Source organism: Cervus elaphus, chromosome X (assembly GCF_910594005.1).
Source record: "Cervus elaphus chromosome X, mCerEla1.1, whole genome shotgun sequence".
Taxonomy (NCBI): Eukaryota; Metazoa; Chordata; class Mammalia; order Artiodactyla; family Cervidae; genus Cervus; species Cervus elaphus.
In genome coordinates, this window is record NC_057848.1 from 130402111 (window position 1) to 130418186 (window position 16076).

Consider the following 16076-nt stretch of genomic DNA (forward strand, 5'->3'; position numbering starts at 1 on the left):
GAACCTGTGACTTGCCTCTAACTGACTGTTGTGGTTGTTTACTTGCTCAGTCATTTCTGATTCTTTTGTGACCCCATGAACTGTAGACAGCTAGGCTCCTCTATCCATGGGATTCTCCAGGCAAGAATATTGGAGTAGGTTGCCATTTTCTTCTCCAGGGGATCTTCTCAATCTAGGGATCAAAACCGCATCTTCTTCATTGGCAGGCGGGTTCTTTACTGCCAAGCCCACCTGGGAAGCCCTCTAACTGACAGAACATGGCAAAGATGATGGGAGGTAACTTCTATGATTATATTTGGTTATACAAAATTCCATCTAGCTAGCAGAATTGCTCTCTTTCTTCATTGCTGACTTTAGAGAAGCAAGCTGCCATGTTGTTAGGGGCGCCAATGGAGAGTGCCACATGACAAGGAACTGTGGGAAGATTTTAAGAGCTAAGGGCAGCCTACAGCTGTCTGCCAGCAAGAATTTAAACTTTCAGTTTACAACCAAAAGGGAACACATTCTGCCAACAACTTGAGTGAGCTTGGAAGCAGATCCATCGCCAGTTGAGCCTCCAAATAAGAACTGAGCTCTGACCAGCACCTTGACCGCAGACTGGTAGAGGACCCAGCTAAGCAATGCTCAGATCCTAACCCACATTAACTGCATGTTATTTAAGCTGCTATGTTTGTAGTAATTTGTTACTCAGGAGTAGATAACTAATACAGAAGGGAAGATACAGTAGGGAGGAGCCCTCACTGACCTCTGAGGAAAAAAAGTCACTTCTGGGGAAATGGGTGGCATTTTAGGAAGGAAAGAGATTGGTTCTGTGTTTGTGAAGTAACAAATGCTTGATCACTGATCTGCCCATACCTGACCCAACCACTGTGGTCACAGAAAGTGGCCCTGTGATTGATCAGGCATGTGACCACCTGAACATGGAGCCTCAGGGGCAAGTAGTAGACCCTGTGGGTGCCCATTGCCTCATCCACCTCTAGTACATTGGTAGCTTCAGAAGAGTTTCCAGTATGTTAACAGTTTTTTTACCTCAAGTTCCTGAGCCTGTCTACTTTGTTTTTTTTTTTTTTTTTTTGCCTGAGGACTTACCTAGCCTTCTCATAGAGCAACCCAGAAGTGCTAGAGATATGACATCATCTAGGACAATTCCCAAGTGGTGAATGATGAAACAATCTTGACAATGGAGGCCATGTGCTAGGATGGAGGAGCTGAGAGAGTAAAGGGACTTCAGTCTCTGACATCAGTACACCTGCCATATCAGGTCTAGACAGCTTATGTTCACCATCCTTTTATGTGGAAAAGACATATTTATTGTGTTTAAGACACTATTATATGGCTTTTATGTTGTATTCAACCAAACCTAATCCTAGCTGATACACATAAAATCAGAAAACGAGTTGAAAGGTTTACTCAAAGTTATCAAGGAGGAAGACAGCTAATTATTATGAGTAATGTGTAATACTTGCACAATGCAAGTATAGTTCCATAGTACAAATAATTATGATTTGCAAGAATGTATGCACAGATATAGCCATCATTTAATAACACAAGTGTTTAAGACTATAGTAGACCTCAACAACAGAAAATTCAGAATGGGAAACTCTTAAGGACTGAAGGTTTTTGTGCCACTCTCAGTTCATACATTGGATCCCTGCCACCCACTCAATGTGATGGTTTTAGGAGTGGAGCCCTTAAAAGATAATTAAATTGAGATGAGGTTCTGAGGATGAAGTCCTCATGATGGGATTAGTGCTTTTGTCAGAAGAGACTAGAGAGCTGGTTCTCTCCCTCACTACCATGGAAAAATACAGCAAGAAGGCAGCCATCAGCAAGCCAGGATGGGGCTCTTACAGGAACTGAATCTGCCAGCACATTTATCTTAGACTTCCCACCCTCTAGAACTGTGAGAAAATAAATGTCTGCTGTTTAAGCCACCCAGTCTATGGTATTTCATTATACATAGCAGCCTGAGTCCTAAGACAAAAATACATTTCTAGTCTGAGTATCCAAGACTCATAGATATTATATAGTTTGAAGAAAATGTAATTAAGCACCTATTTTAATTCCCTCATTTTAGAAATAGGGAAACCAAAGTCGTCCCTTATGGTCAATCTGTCACCAAGTTATGAAAATCTTTCTTTGAAATATGACAGATTTATCTCCTCTTCTATATATCTACTCCTAATGTATCAAAACAACTTTCACTGCTTCACTTGTGAGCTTCAATTGCCTCCTCACTGGATCTTCCTGTCTATGGTTTCCCCTTCCTTCAGTTAATTCTATACAGCTCTACTGTGAGAATAATCCTCACAAAACCCTACATTTGCCCAGTGGCTACACTTTTAGAGCACCTCCACTGGTCTCCAATGGTCTAATCAATCAACTACAGTCAGTTATACGTTTTTCTAGTTCTAAATTTCACCCTTTCGTGTTTATGCCCAGAGAAAGCATTCACATCACTCTTTACTACCTCCATGGGCTCATTCATCAGTCTTAATAAGGGATCCATTAGATTTAGCTGGGCTTCCCCCATTGCTCAGTGGTAAAGAATCTGCCAGTAATGCAGGACACACAGGAGATGCGAGTTCGATCCCTGTGTGGGAAGGATCCTCTGGAGTAGGAAATGACAACCCACTCCAATATTCTTTCCTGGAGAATCCCATGGACAGAAGAGCCTGCAGGGCTACAGTCCACGGGGTCCCAAAGAGTTGGACACAACTGAGCACACACACAGGCACACAAACAGCAATTTCAATCTGATGGTTAATCAGAACATGAAAATAGCCTCATTATGTAATTTTGACAGTTAAATGGTACTCATTAAAATGATATTCTTCCTGTAATATTGCATTTTATAACATCAACAATAGCACATCTTTTAATGTTATTTAATACAACACCTGTGAAAGCATATTCCATGGACTGATGTTAATGGGTCTTATATTTAAAATTTTCCTTAGTCAAACAAGTTTTAAAAAGTTAAACAGATATCTCAGCATCTTTTGCACATTAATATGTATTTTGATTCTCCAAAAAGAAATATGTCATGCAATGTTTCCCAAGCTACTTCAAACCATGGCTTTTTGTGGAGCAGAGCTTCTGAGGAACAAATGTGGGGACTCACCAATTGATAGATTGCATAGAGGCCTCACAATAAAGTGAGAGGAGTTCTCAACTTGAAGTCATTCTACCTGGGTTAGTGTTCCATATTCCTTGCTTACTGTCTTACTTACTGTATAATCCCAAACTGTTTGTTTAACTTTTCTCTTTTTTTTCCATTTATTTTTATTAGTTGGAGGCTAATTACTTTACAATATTGTAGTGGTTTTTGTCATACATTGACATGAATCAGCCATGGATTTACATGTGTTTAACTTTTCTTAGTCTCATTCTCCTCACCTATGAGAAAGGAAGCATAGCAGCTTGTTTCCACAATAGCCACTATCAATTCCTTCCTTCCCAATATGTGTGCCAAGTTGCCTCAGTTGTGTCCAATTCTTTGCGACCCCATGGACTGAAGCCCACCAGGCTCCTCTGTCCATGGGATTCTCCAGGCAAGAATACTGAAGTGGGTTGCCATGCCCTCCTCCAGGGGATCTTCCCAACCCAGGGACTGAACCCGCATCTTTTACGTCTCCTGCGTTGGCAAGTGGGTTCTTCACCACTGGCACAACCTGGGAAGCCCACCTTTCCATATGCACCAGTTATTCTTCCATGAAGAAGTATAACCTATTCCTCCATATCTTGGAATCTGGGCTGATTCCGTGACTCACTTTTGGCTAATAGAATATGGTGGAAAGTACACTGGGTGACTTCCAAGGCTAGGTCATAAGAAGCCTTGCTGCTTCCACCTGGTCTCTTGGAACACTCACTCTGACTGGCACCAACTATTGTGTAAAAAGCCTGATTAGCCTGAGATCACTAAGCTAGCCATGAGGAGAGCCTGCATGGATAGAGAGAGACAGAGAGAAAGAGATATCTAGACAAAGCCAGCAGTTCCAGCTATCCAAGAACAAGCACCAAACATAAATGACGAAGTCATCTTAGACATTCCAGCTCCAACTAATGCCATGTGGAAAAGAATCAAGGAACCCAACCAGTGACTAGAGCCATGTTCCCAGATTTATGGCCCCAGAAGAGCCATGACAGTCTTCTCCAGCCTTCCAGTCCACTCTAGCTAAGACTTTATTGTGGAGCATAAATGAGTCAGCCCCACTGTGCCCGGTCTGAATTCCTGACTCCTAAATTTGCCAAACGAATACAATTGTTGTTTTGCAACACTAAGAGTTTATAGAGTAATTTGTTATACAGCAATAGATAGTTGGACAGGTTTAGTAAGATAGAATTATCAATTTTAGCTTGATACTTGGTATAAATTTGGTGCTCAGTAATGTTAGTTTCTTTCCTTTTTTTCCTCCGAAAGAGCTTCTATCATGAGACATACATGACCAAGATTGCCTCACTTCTAATGTAGATCCTAATGCTGAAGGAAAACAAAGGTGATGACATGAAAAAAGTCAGGACTCCAAATATCTAAAACACTGCAAATGTGTGTATTTAAGGGTTCAACATCCGGGTGAAGGAAGGTCTATTTTAAGATTGACCAACACTCAGTCATTCTAAACAAGGACTATAAATTGCCCTCCTCTACTTTCTGTATATTTGTGATGATTTTTAAAATATATTTGCAAATTTTTTGATTCCCACCCCATTCAGAGATTGGGTCTATGTCCCTTCCGCTTGAAAATGGGTGGGATATTGTGACTGATTTGACCCAGAGCATGACAGAATTGGCTTCCCATGATAGAATTTAATGTTATGGGACTTTCAAGGCTAGGTCATAGTAGTCAATTTGGCTTCTACCTCATGAGCTGGGATATTTGCTCTTGAAGCTTTCAGCAACCATTAGGCAGTCTGAGTTACTAAGAAGCTCAAACTAGCAAATGTAGCAGGACTACATGGAAACTCCCAGAGACTCTGTGAAGGATGAGAGATCCCTGAACAGTCAGCACCCAGCTATTCCTAGGTTTACTTATTATCTGACTGCAGGTACATGAGAGGTCCAGAGCCAGAACCACCCAAAGTAGTTCTTCCCTAAATTCCTGGTGCACAGAAACCATAAGAAATAATAAAGTACCTGTTTTTTAAGCCACTAACTTTTGTGGTGATGTGGGGTAATAGCTAATCAAAACTATATTTGTTCAAGTATATTAGTAAAGTGTTAGACTGTGTTAAGAGTATGATCACCAGGTGATTCCTAGTTTTTTCTGTGTGTGATTCTATTAAATTGGGTACTTTTTAAATTTTATTTTTAATTGGAGGATAATTGCTTTACAATGTTGTATTTGTCTCTGCTGTATAAGAACATGAATAAGACATAAGTACTCATATATACCCTCCCTCTTGAACTTCCCTCCCACCCCAACCTCCATCCCACCCTTCTCGGGCACCACCAAGCTTCAGATTGAGCTCCTTGTGTTATACAGCAACTTCTAAATTGAATACTTAAAAAAATTATTCAAATATCTGTGAACTTAAATGATATATTTACCCATGAGCAAAATACCTCTACTTGTTAAAGCTAACTACAATTGTAAAAACAGTTCCTACTTATGAAATAAAAAGTTAAAGTTTTTTATTTTCTATTTCAGCTTTCAAACACTCACTCATTAATATATATTCTTTTTTTTCATTTATTTTGATTAGTTGGAGGCTAATTACTTTACAATATTATAGTGGTTTTTGCCATACATTGACATGAATCAACCATGGATTTACATGTGTTCCCCACCCTGAACCCTTATGGGTGCTTCCTTTCCCCTGGTATTAAGACTTTTAGCAGAGCAGAGTATGTGAAAACAAGAAAAAACATTTTTTGAAAGTGGTGCTTCTCATACTACTTTTCTTTGATTCTTATCCAGGAAAACATGAATAAAAATGCTATTTTTTTTACCCCTTTCTGTGCCATCTATTATCAGCACTCTGTTTGGCTAGTGAGAAGTGAATATCTTGGAGTGGAAACAATTTCAAAGGAGGTTGGACAAGTGCTTAAAGGCCAATCTAACATAGGTCCACCTCTCATAGTATTATACTGAAGCTTGCATTGTTTATTGCACTAATCACAGCCTTTCAAAAGTCCATTTTTAGAGAGCACAAGCACAACACAGTTTTATAGTTATTTCTATAAACATGCAAAGAAAAACTGTACTTATATAACCAACTCTAGGGGGAAATTCCCCAACACTTTTTATTAGACCAGCATCAGCTTTATATCAAAACCTGACTCTGACAGTATGAAAAAGGAGATTTATAGAGCTATCTTACTGATTAATATAGGTTGTTATTCAGTCACTAAGTCATGTCTGACTCTTTGTGACCCCATGGACTGCAACACACCAGGCTCCTTTGTCTCCACTATCTCCGAGAGTTTGCTCAAATTCATGTCCATTGAATTGGTGATGCTATCTAACCATCTCATCCTCTGCCACTCCTTTCTCCTTTTCCTTTCAATCTTTCCCAGCATCAGGGTCTTTTCCAGGGAGTTGGCTCTTCACATCTGGTGGCCAAAGTATTGGAGCTTCAACTTCAGCATCAGTCCTTTCAATATATATTCAAGGTTGATTTCCTTTAGGATTGACTAGTTTGAATTCCTTGCAGTCCAAGGGACTCTCAAGAGTCTTCTCCAGCACCACAATTTGAAAGCATCAATTCAAAGGAATCTCCATACTGCTCTCCACACCCTCTCCAGCATTTATTGTTTGTAGACTTTTTGGTGCTGGCCATTCTGACCAGTGTGAGATAATACATTATTGTGGTTTTGATTTACATTTCTCTGATAATAAGTGATGTTGAGCATCTTTTCATGTGTTTGTTAGCTATCTCTATGTCTTCTTTGGAGAAATGTCTGTTTAGGTCTTCTGCTCACTTTTTGATTAGCTTGTTTTTTTTTTTTTTTTCTAGTATTGAGCTGCATGAGCTGCCTGTATACCATACGACCCAACAATCCCACTACTGAGCATATACCCTGAGGAAACCAGAAATGAAAAAGACACATGTATCCCAGTGTTCATTTCAGCACTATTTACAATAGTTAGGACAGGGAAGCAAGCTGGATGTCCATTGACAGATGAATAGATAAGGAAGTTGTGGTATATATACACAATGGAATATTACTAAGCTATAAAAAGAATGTATTTGAGTCAGTTCTAGTGAGGTGAATGAACCTAGAGCCTATTATACAGAGTGAAGTAAGTCAGAAAGAGAAAGGAAAGCATCATGTATTAATGCATATATATGGAATCCAGAAAGATGGTACCAACAATCCTACGTGCAGGACAGCAAAGGAGACAGAGACATAATGAACAGACTTTTGGACACAGTGGGAAAAAGAAAGGGTGGGATGATTTAAGAGAATAGCCCTGAAACATATATATTATCATATACAAAATAGATAGCCAGTGGGAGTTTGATGTATGAAGAAGGGAAATCAAAGCCAGTGCTCTGTAACAACCTGGAGGAATGGCCTAGGGAGGGAGGTGGGAGGGGGTATGCAGGGTGGGGGACACATGTATGCCTATGATCAATTCATGTTGATGTATAGCAAAAACCATCACAATACTGTAAAGTAATTATCCTACAATTAAAATAAATAATTTTTTTTTAAAAAAAAGGAAGCATCAGTTCTTCGTCACTCAGCCTTTTTTATGGTCCAACTCTCACATCTGTACCCAACTGCTGGAAAAACCATAACTTTGACTAGATGGAACTTTGTTGGCAAAGTGATGTCTCTGCTTTTTAATACACTGTCTAGGTTTATCATAGCTTTCCTTCCAAGGAGCAAGTGTCTTTTAATTTCATGGCTGCAGTCATTGTCAGCAGTGATTTTGGAGCCCAAGAAATTAAAATCTGTCACTGCTTCCACTTTTTCCTCTTCTATTTGCCATGAAGTGATGGGACCAGATGCCATGATCTTAGTTTTTTGAATGTTGAGTTTCAAGCCAGCTTTTTCACTCTCCTCTTTCACCCTCATCAAGAGGCTCTTTAGTTCTGCCATTAGAGTAGTATCATCTGCATATCAGTAGAGGAAAACAATAGAATGGGAAAGACTAGAGATCTCTTCAAGAAAATTGGAGATATCAAGAGAACATTTAATGCAAAGATAGGCATGATAAAGGACAGGAACAATTAACATAGAGGCAAAATGCCAAATAAAACATTATCAAATAGAACATTGTAGTGTGTAATAAAGATAATGTATCATGACCAAATTGGGTTATCCCAGCAATGCAAGATTGGATTAAATAAAAATCTAATAAAATTTTCACATTAATATGTTAAATAAAACATTTTATAATCATCTGAATATATGCAAAAAGTTCAGCAAAATTAAAAACACTCCTGATTTTAAAATTATTAAACTAAAAACATAAAGGAACCCCATTAATCCAAAGGATATCTAAAAATTTTGAGCAAAATTGATACTTAATGTAAGAATGTTGAATGCATATCCTTAAAGAGCAGGTGCAACACAAGGGCCTCTACCATCATCACTTCTATGTTTAAAATTGTCATAATGAGCACAGTAAGGAAAGATGTTAAAGATATAAGAACTCCAAAAGAAAAAACAGAAAACTGTTATTTCTCAAAGCTGAGATTACTATCTGTATAGAAAACCTAATGTATTAGAATTTATAGACAAATTAGGGAGATGCAGAAAGAAAAATTAGTATTCAACAACAAACTGCTCTCTACAGTAATTTGTTAATGTATACATAATATAAAAGATATAAATTGTCATATCAAAACATAAAATGAGGGCAGTAAGGCAGTAAAATGGTAGAGTTTTTGTATGTTGAGTTGTTAAGTTGTTATTACCTTGAAATATATTGTTATACTTATTGGATGTTTTGTATAAGCCATGTGAGAACCAAAAAGAAAAAGACTCTTTGGAACCCCATGGACTGTAGCTTACAATGCTCCTCCATGCATGGGGTTTTCTAGGCAAGAGTACTGGAGTAGGTTGCCATTTCCTTCTCCAGAGGATCTTCCCAACACAGGGATGGAACCCAGGTCTCCTGCATTGTAGGCAGACGCTTTTACCATCTGAGCTACCAGGGAAGTCAAACATACAGTAAATATACAAAAGATAAAGAGAGGGTAATCAAAGCATATCATCACAGAAAACCATCAGTTCACAAAGGCAGACATGAAGAGAGGAAGAAGATGATAAAGGAATTACAAAACCACCAGAAAACAATGAGTAAAATGGCATCAGTAAGTCCTTATTTATCAATAAATTACTTTAAATAAAAATGGATTACATTTTCCAAACAAAAGGCAGAATGACTGAATGGGGAAAAAAAAAATAAGACCGAACTTTATACTGCCTATAAGAGAATCACTTCAACTTTAAGGACACACATATGCTGAAATTAAAGAGATAGAAAAGGATATTCCATACAAACAGAAACCACAGTGAAGCAGGAGTAGCTATAATTATATCAGACAGAAGAGATTTTCTCAAAAACTCTAACGAGAGACAAAGAAGGTCATTACATAATGATAAAGTGATCAATTCACCAAGAAGATATAGCAATTATTTCAGTTCATTCGCTCAGTCGTGTCTGACTCTTTGTGACCCCATGAATCTCAGCACGCCAGGCCTCCCTGTCCATCACAACTCCCGGAGTTTACTCAAACCCACGTCCATCGAGTAGGTGATGCCATCCAGCCATCTCATTCTCTGTCGTCCCCTTCTCCTCCCGCCCCCAATCCCTCCCAGAATCAGGGTCTTTTCCAAAGAGTCAACTCTTCGCATGAGGTGGCCAAAGTATTGAAGTTTCAGCATCAACATCATTCCTTCCGATGAACACCCAGGACTGATCTCCTTTAGGATGGACTGGTTGGATCTCCTTGCAGTCCAAGGGACTCTCAAGAGTCTTCTCCAACACCACAGTTCAAAAGCATCAATTCTTTGGTGCTCAGATTTCTTTATAGTCCAACTCTCATATTCATATATGACTACTGGAAAAACCATAGCCTTGACTAGACAGACCTTTGTTGGCAAAGTAATATCTCTCCTTTTTAATGTGCTATCTAGGTTGGTCATAACTTTCCTTCCAAGGAGTAAGTGTCTTTTAATTTCATGGCTGCAGTCACCATCTGCAGTGATTTTGGAGCCCCCCAAAATAAAGACTGTCACTGTTTCCACTGTTTCCCCACCTATTTGAATGTGATGTTACCTGTGGGCTTTATGGGTATGGCCTTTATTGTATAGGGGTATGGCCTTCTACGCCTAATTTTTGAGACTTTTTGTCATGAATGGATATTGACTTCTGTCAAATATTTTTTCTGCATTTATTGAAATGATCATGTGATTTTTAGCTTTCATTCTGGTAAAGTGATTTATCACATTTTTACATGGTTTGAACCCTCCTTACATTCCAGTGATAAATCACACTTGATAATGGTATATGATTTTATTAATGTGCTGTTGAATTTGGATTGCTGACATTTTGTTAATCCTTTTTGCATCTATGTTCAACAGAAGTATTGCCTGTCAATTTCTTTTCTTGAAGTGTCCTTATCTGCCTTTGCTGTTAGGGTAATGCTGGCCTTATAAATGTGTTTGGGAGTTTTCCCTCCTCTTCATTTTTTGGGAAGAATTTGAAAACAATTGGTATTAATTCATCCTTATGTTTGACAGAATTAACCAGTGAAATTATTTGACACAGACTTTCCTTTGTTAATAAGTTTTTTAACTGATGCAAACCCCTTACTCATTACTGATCTGTTCATATTTTCTATTTCTTCATGATTCAGTCTCAGTGGGTTGCATATTTCTGGGTATGTATCAATTTCTTCTAGATTATCCAATTTGTTGATGTTTAAGTTTTCATAATAGTCTCTTCTGATCCTTTTTATTTCAATAAGTTCTATTGTCTCCTCTTTTCATTATAATTTTATTTAGTTGGGTCTCTCTCTGTCTTGGTTAGTCTAGCTAAAGATTTGTCAATTTGGGTTATCTTTTCAAAGAACCAAATCTTGGTTTTGTTCATCTTTTCTGTTGTTTTCTTATTCTCCATTTCATTTATTTCTGCTATACTATTTATTATATCCTTTCTTTTGCAAATTTGGGCTTAGTTTGTTCTTCTTTCTCTGGTTCCTTGTATGTAAAGTCAGGTTGTTTATTTAAGGTTTTTCTCTTTTTTTGGTTTTTTTATTTTTACAAAATTCCTTCTTATAACTGCTGTTATTGCTTCCCATGTTTTGGTATGTTGTGTTTTCATTTTTGTTTGTCGTTTGTCTCAAGATACTTTCTATTTCTATTTTCATTATTCTTTGATCCATTGGTTGTTTAGGTGTGTGTTTTTTACTTTCCATATATTTGTGATTTTTTTCAGCTTTCCTTCTGTTATTGATTTCTAGTCTCATAGCATGTGGTTGGACATGATACATAGTATGATTTCAGTCTTCTTGAATTTGTTGAGACTTATTTTGTGGCCTAACATATGATATATCCTAGAACATATTTCATGGGTGCTTGTGAAGAATGCATTATGCTGCTGTTCATTGGAATGTGTTGTATATGTCTTTTAAGTTGTTTAGTCTGTAGTGTTGTTCAAATCCACTGTTTACTCATTAATATTTTTTCTAGATAATTGACCCATTGATAAAAGTGGGATATTAAAGTCCTAAACCATTATCGTATTTCTGTTTATTTATCTTTTAGTTCTGTTATTATTAGCTTTGTATGTTTGCCGGTGGTTTAGTTGCTAAGTCATGTCTGACTCTTAACACCCCATGGATTGTATCCTGCCAGGCTCCTCTGTTCATGGGATTCTCCAGGCAAGAATACTGGAGTGGGTTGTCATTTCCTTCTCCAGGGGATCTTTCTGACCCAGGGATTGAACCCGGGTGTTTTGCATTGCAGGCAGATTCTTTACCAACTGAGCTATTAACGAAGCCCCATATGTATGTTTAGGTGCTTCAAATACTCTCTATGGATTAATCCCTTTATCATTATGTGATGACCTTCTTTTTCTCTTTTGAACACTTTCAACTTTCTGATGCAAATATAGCTACTCCTGGTTTCTTTTGGTTGCTATTTGCTTGAAATATCTTTTCCATCCCTTCATTCTCAGTCTGTATGTATTCTTAAAGCTGAAGTGAGTGTCTTATAAGCAGCATATCATCAGATCTTGTTTTTTAGTTCATTCAGCCATTCTATGTCTTTTGAATGCAGAATTTAATCTATTTATATTTAATTATTGATAGATAAGGACTTATTTGCTACTAAAAAATTTTTTTTCTGACTGTTTTGTAAATCCATTTTTCCTTGCTTGCCTTCTTACTGTTTTCCTTTGCAGTTTGATGACTTTTTGTAGTGGTACACTTTGAGTCCTTTATCATAATTTTCTGTACCTATTATAGATTTATTCTTTGGGTTACCATTAAGCTTACATATAATATGTACATGTCTAAATCATCTACTCTTTGGTGAGAATAAGATAGTAAATTCCACAACAATTATTGTATTTTAAATTAAAAAACAACTTTAATAGAATCCAGAAACTTTATACTTTTACTTATTGCTTCCTTACAGTTTAAATTATTGATATTATAATTTATATCTCTTCAATTTTATGTATCAATAGCAAATTATTGTAGTTGTGGGTATTTTTAATGCATTCATTTTTTTACTTTTAGAGTCATAAGTGAATTATATACCACTATTATATTTTTAGAGAATCTGACTATATATTTGAGTTTGACTATATATTTGACTATAAATGTGAGTTTTACACATTCCTATTTTTTGTGATGTTAATTAGTATCCTTTTATTTCTCCTGATACTTGAAGAATGCATTTCTTCAAGAAGTTTGGCCTTTCTTGTAAGGCAGTCCTAGTGGTGGTGAACTCCCTTGGCTTCTGTTTGTTCAGGAAAATCTTTATCCTTCATTAGTACAGGACAGCTTTGCCAATTATAATAATATTCTTAATAGTTTTCTTTCTGTCAACATTTGGAGTATATTGTGCCTCTGTCTCTTGGCCTGCAAAATTTCAGTGGAGAATTATGCTGTAATTCATGGGGGTTTCTTTCTTTGAGATAAGTTACTTTTCTTTTGCTGCTTTCAAAATTCTCTTCTTGTTTTTGACTTTTGAATTTAATCATAATGTGCTTTTTTTCAGGTGTGATCTATTTGGAATGTTTTTGGGATAATGAATCTGAATACACATTTCTGTCACCATATTTGGGAAGTTTTCAGCCATTATTTCTTTTTCTGTTTGTGTGTTTGAGAGAGTGTAGGGAATTGGTTCTATTGTAAAAAGTTAAAAAATACACATATAGCAATAGAAAATGAATAAATAAAGCTTTATATCCACAGCCCATATCTGCCATAATTACTTTAGAGTTTTTCCCTTAGTATTATTGAGGTATAGTTGACATACAGCACTATATAAGTTTAAAGTGTACAACACAATGATTCAACTTACATACATCATGAAATGATTATCACAGGAAGTTTAGTGGACATCCTTCATCTCATATAGATACAATGTTTAAAAATAGAAAAAAATATATTATTCTTTTGAAATGAAAACTCTTAGGATTTATTGTCTTAAACAACTTTCTTTTTTTCTTTTTTTTCCATTTTATTTTTTTATTTTTTTTATTTTTTTCATTTATCTTTATTAGTTGGAGGCTAATTACTTTACAATATTGTAGTGGTTTTTGTCATACATTGACATGAATCAGCCATGGATTTACAACTTTCATTTATAACATACAGCACTGTTAATGTCTCTAGTACTTATTTATCTTATAACTGTAAGTTTGTATTTTTTGACTACCTTCATCTAATTTCCCCTGCCCCTAACCTCTGCTTCTGATAGCCACAAATCTGATATTTTTCTAGGAGTTTGTTTCTTTTTGTTTTTGAAATATAATTTACCTATAACACTATGTTAGTTTCTTTGTACACAACACAGATATTTGATATTTCTATAGATTTCAAAATGATCACCATAAGTCCAGCTGTCATCTATTACCACACAAAGATACTACATAATTATTGACTATATTCCACAATGTTCATTTTACACCTATAACTCATTTATTTTGTAATAGAAACTTTGTACATCTTTAACTCTATCATTTATTTCTCTTTTCCCTGTCCTCTCTAGCAACCACCAATTTGTTCTCTGTATCTATCACTGTTTCTGTTAAGTTATTATTCCTTTGTTTTGTTTTTAAGATTCCATATATAAGTGAAATCATACAGTATTTGTCTTTGTCTGACTTATTTCAGTTAGCATAATACCTTTTGGCTCTATCCATGTTGTTGCAAATGGCAAGATTTCATGCTTTTTTACAGCTGAGTAGTATTCCATTTTATTTATATGTATATATATATGTATACATGTATAGATGTGTGTATGTATATATATGTATATATGTATAAGTATGTATATATATGTATATGTATGTATACACGTGTGTATATATGCATATGTATGTGTACATACATACATATACATGTGTATACATACATGTGTATGTATATGTGTAGATATATGTATGTGCACATATGCATACATGTATAGATGTGTGCATATGTATGTGTATGTATGTGTATACATGTACATGTATGTACACACACACACACACACACACACACATATATATACACATCTTCTTGATCCATATACCTGTCAATGAGCACTTAGGATGCTTCCATATCTTGGCTATTATAAATAATGCTCAGTGAACATAGGGGTGCATATATCTTTATTGAATTAGTGTTTTCATTTTCCTCAGAGAAATACCTAGAAGTAGAATTGCTGGACCATATGGTAGCTCCAATTTTACTTTTTTGAGGACAGTCCATATCGTTTTTTCATAGTAGCTGCACCAATTTATGTTGCGACCAACAGTACATGATGGTTCCTTTCTCTCCATAACCTTGCAAGGATTTGTTGCTTGTTGTTTTTTTGAAAATAGCCATTCTGACAGGCATGAGATTGTATTTGACTGTGATTTTGATTTGCATTTCCCCGATGATTAATGATGCTGAGCTTTTAGTGTGCTTGTTGGTCATGTGTATGTCTTCTTTGGAAAAATGTCTGTTCAGGTCCTCTGTCCATTTTTTAATCAGGCTATTTATTTTTTTATGTTGAGTTGTATGAGTTCTTGTATATTTTGAATATTAACTCTTTGTCAATATCATTTGCAATATCTTTCCCCATCAAGTACGCAAACTTTTCCTTTTGTTGATCATTCTTTTCATTGTGCAAAAGCTTTTTAGTCTGATGTAAAAGAAACATTTGTCTGTTTTCACTTTTGTTTCCTTTGAGGAGACATATCCAAAAAATATTGCTGAGACCTATGTCAAAGGGCATACTTCCTATGTTTCATTACAGAAGTACTATGATTTAAGGTCTTATGTTTACATCTTTAATCTATTTTAAGTTTATTTTTGTATATGGTGTGATAAAATAGTCTAGTTTGATTGTCCTGTATGTAGCTGTCCAGTTTTCCCACTTACTGAAGAGGCTGTACTTTTCCTGTTTTATATTCTTGCCTCCTTTGTCATATATAATTAACCACATATAAGTGTGGGTTTATATCTGGGCTCTCTATTCAGTTCCATTAATCTATGTATTTGCTTTTGTGCCTGTACCATACTGTTTTGATTACTGTAGCTTTGTAGTATAGTTTGAAATCAGAGAGTGTGACACGTTCTGTTTTCCTTGTTCTCAAAATTATTTTAGCTATTCAGAATATTTTGTGTATCCACACAAATTTTAGAATTATTTGTTGTTCTAGTTCTGTGAAAAATGCAATTGGTATTTGATAAAGATTGCATTGAATCTCTTGATTGCCTTGGGTAGTATGGTCATTTTAACAATATTAATTCTTTCAGTCCATGAGTATGGTATTTCTTTCCAGATGTTTGTGTCATCTTCATTTTCTTTCATTGATGTCTTACTTTCATCAATGTTTTCTGAATATAGATTTTTAACCTCCTTGGATTTATTCCTAGGTATTCTATTATTTTTGCTGCAGCTATAA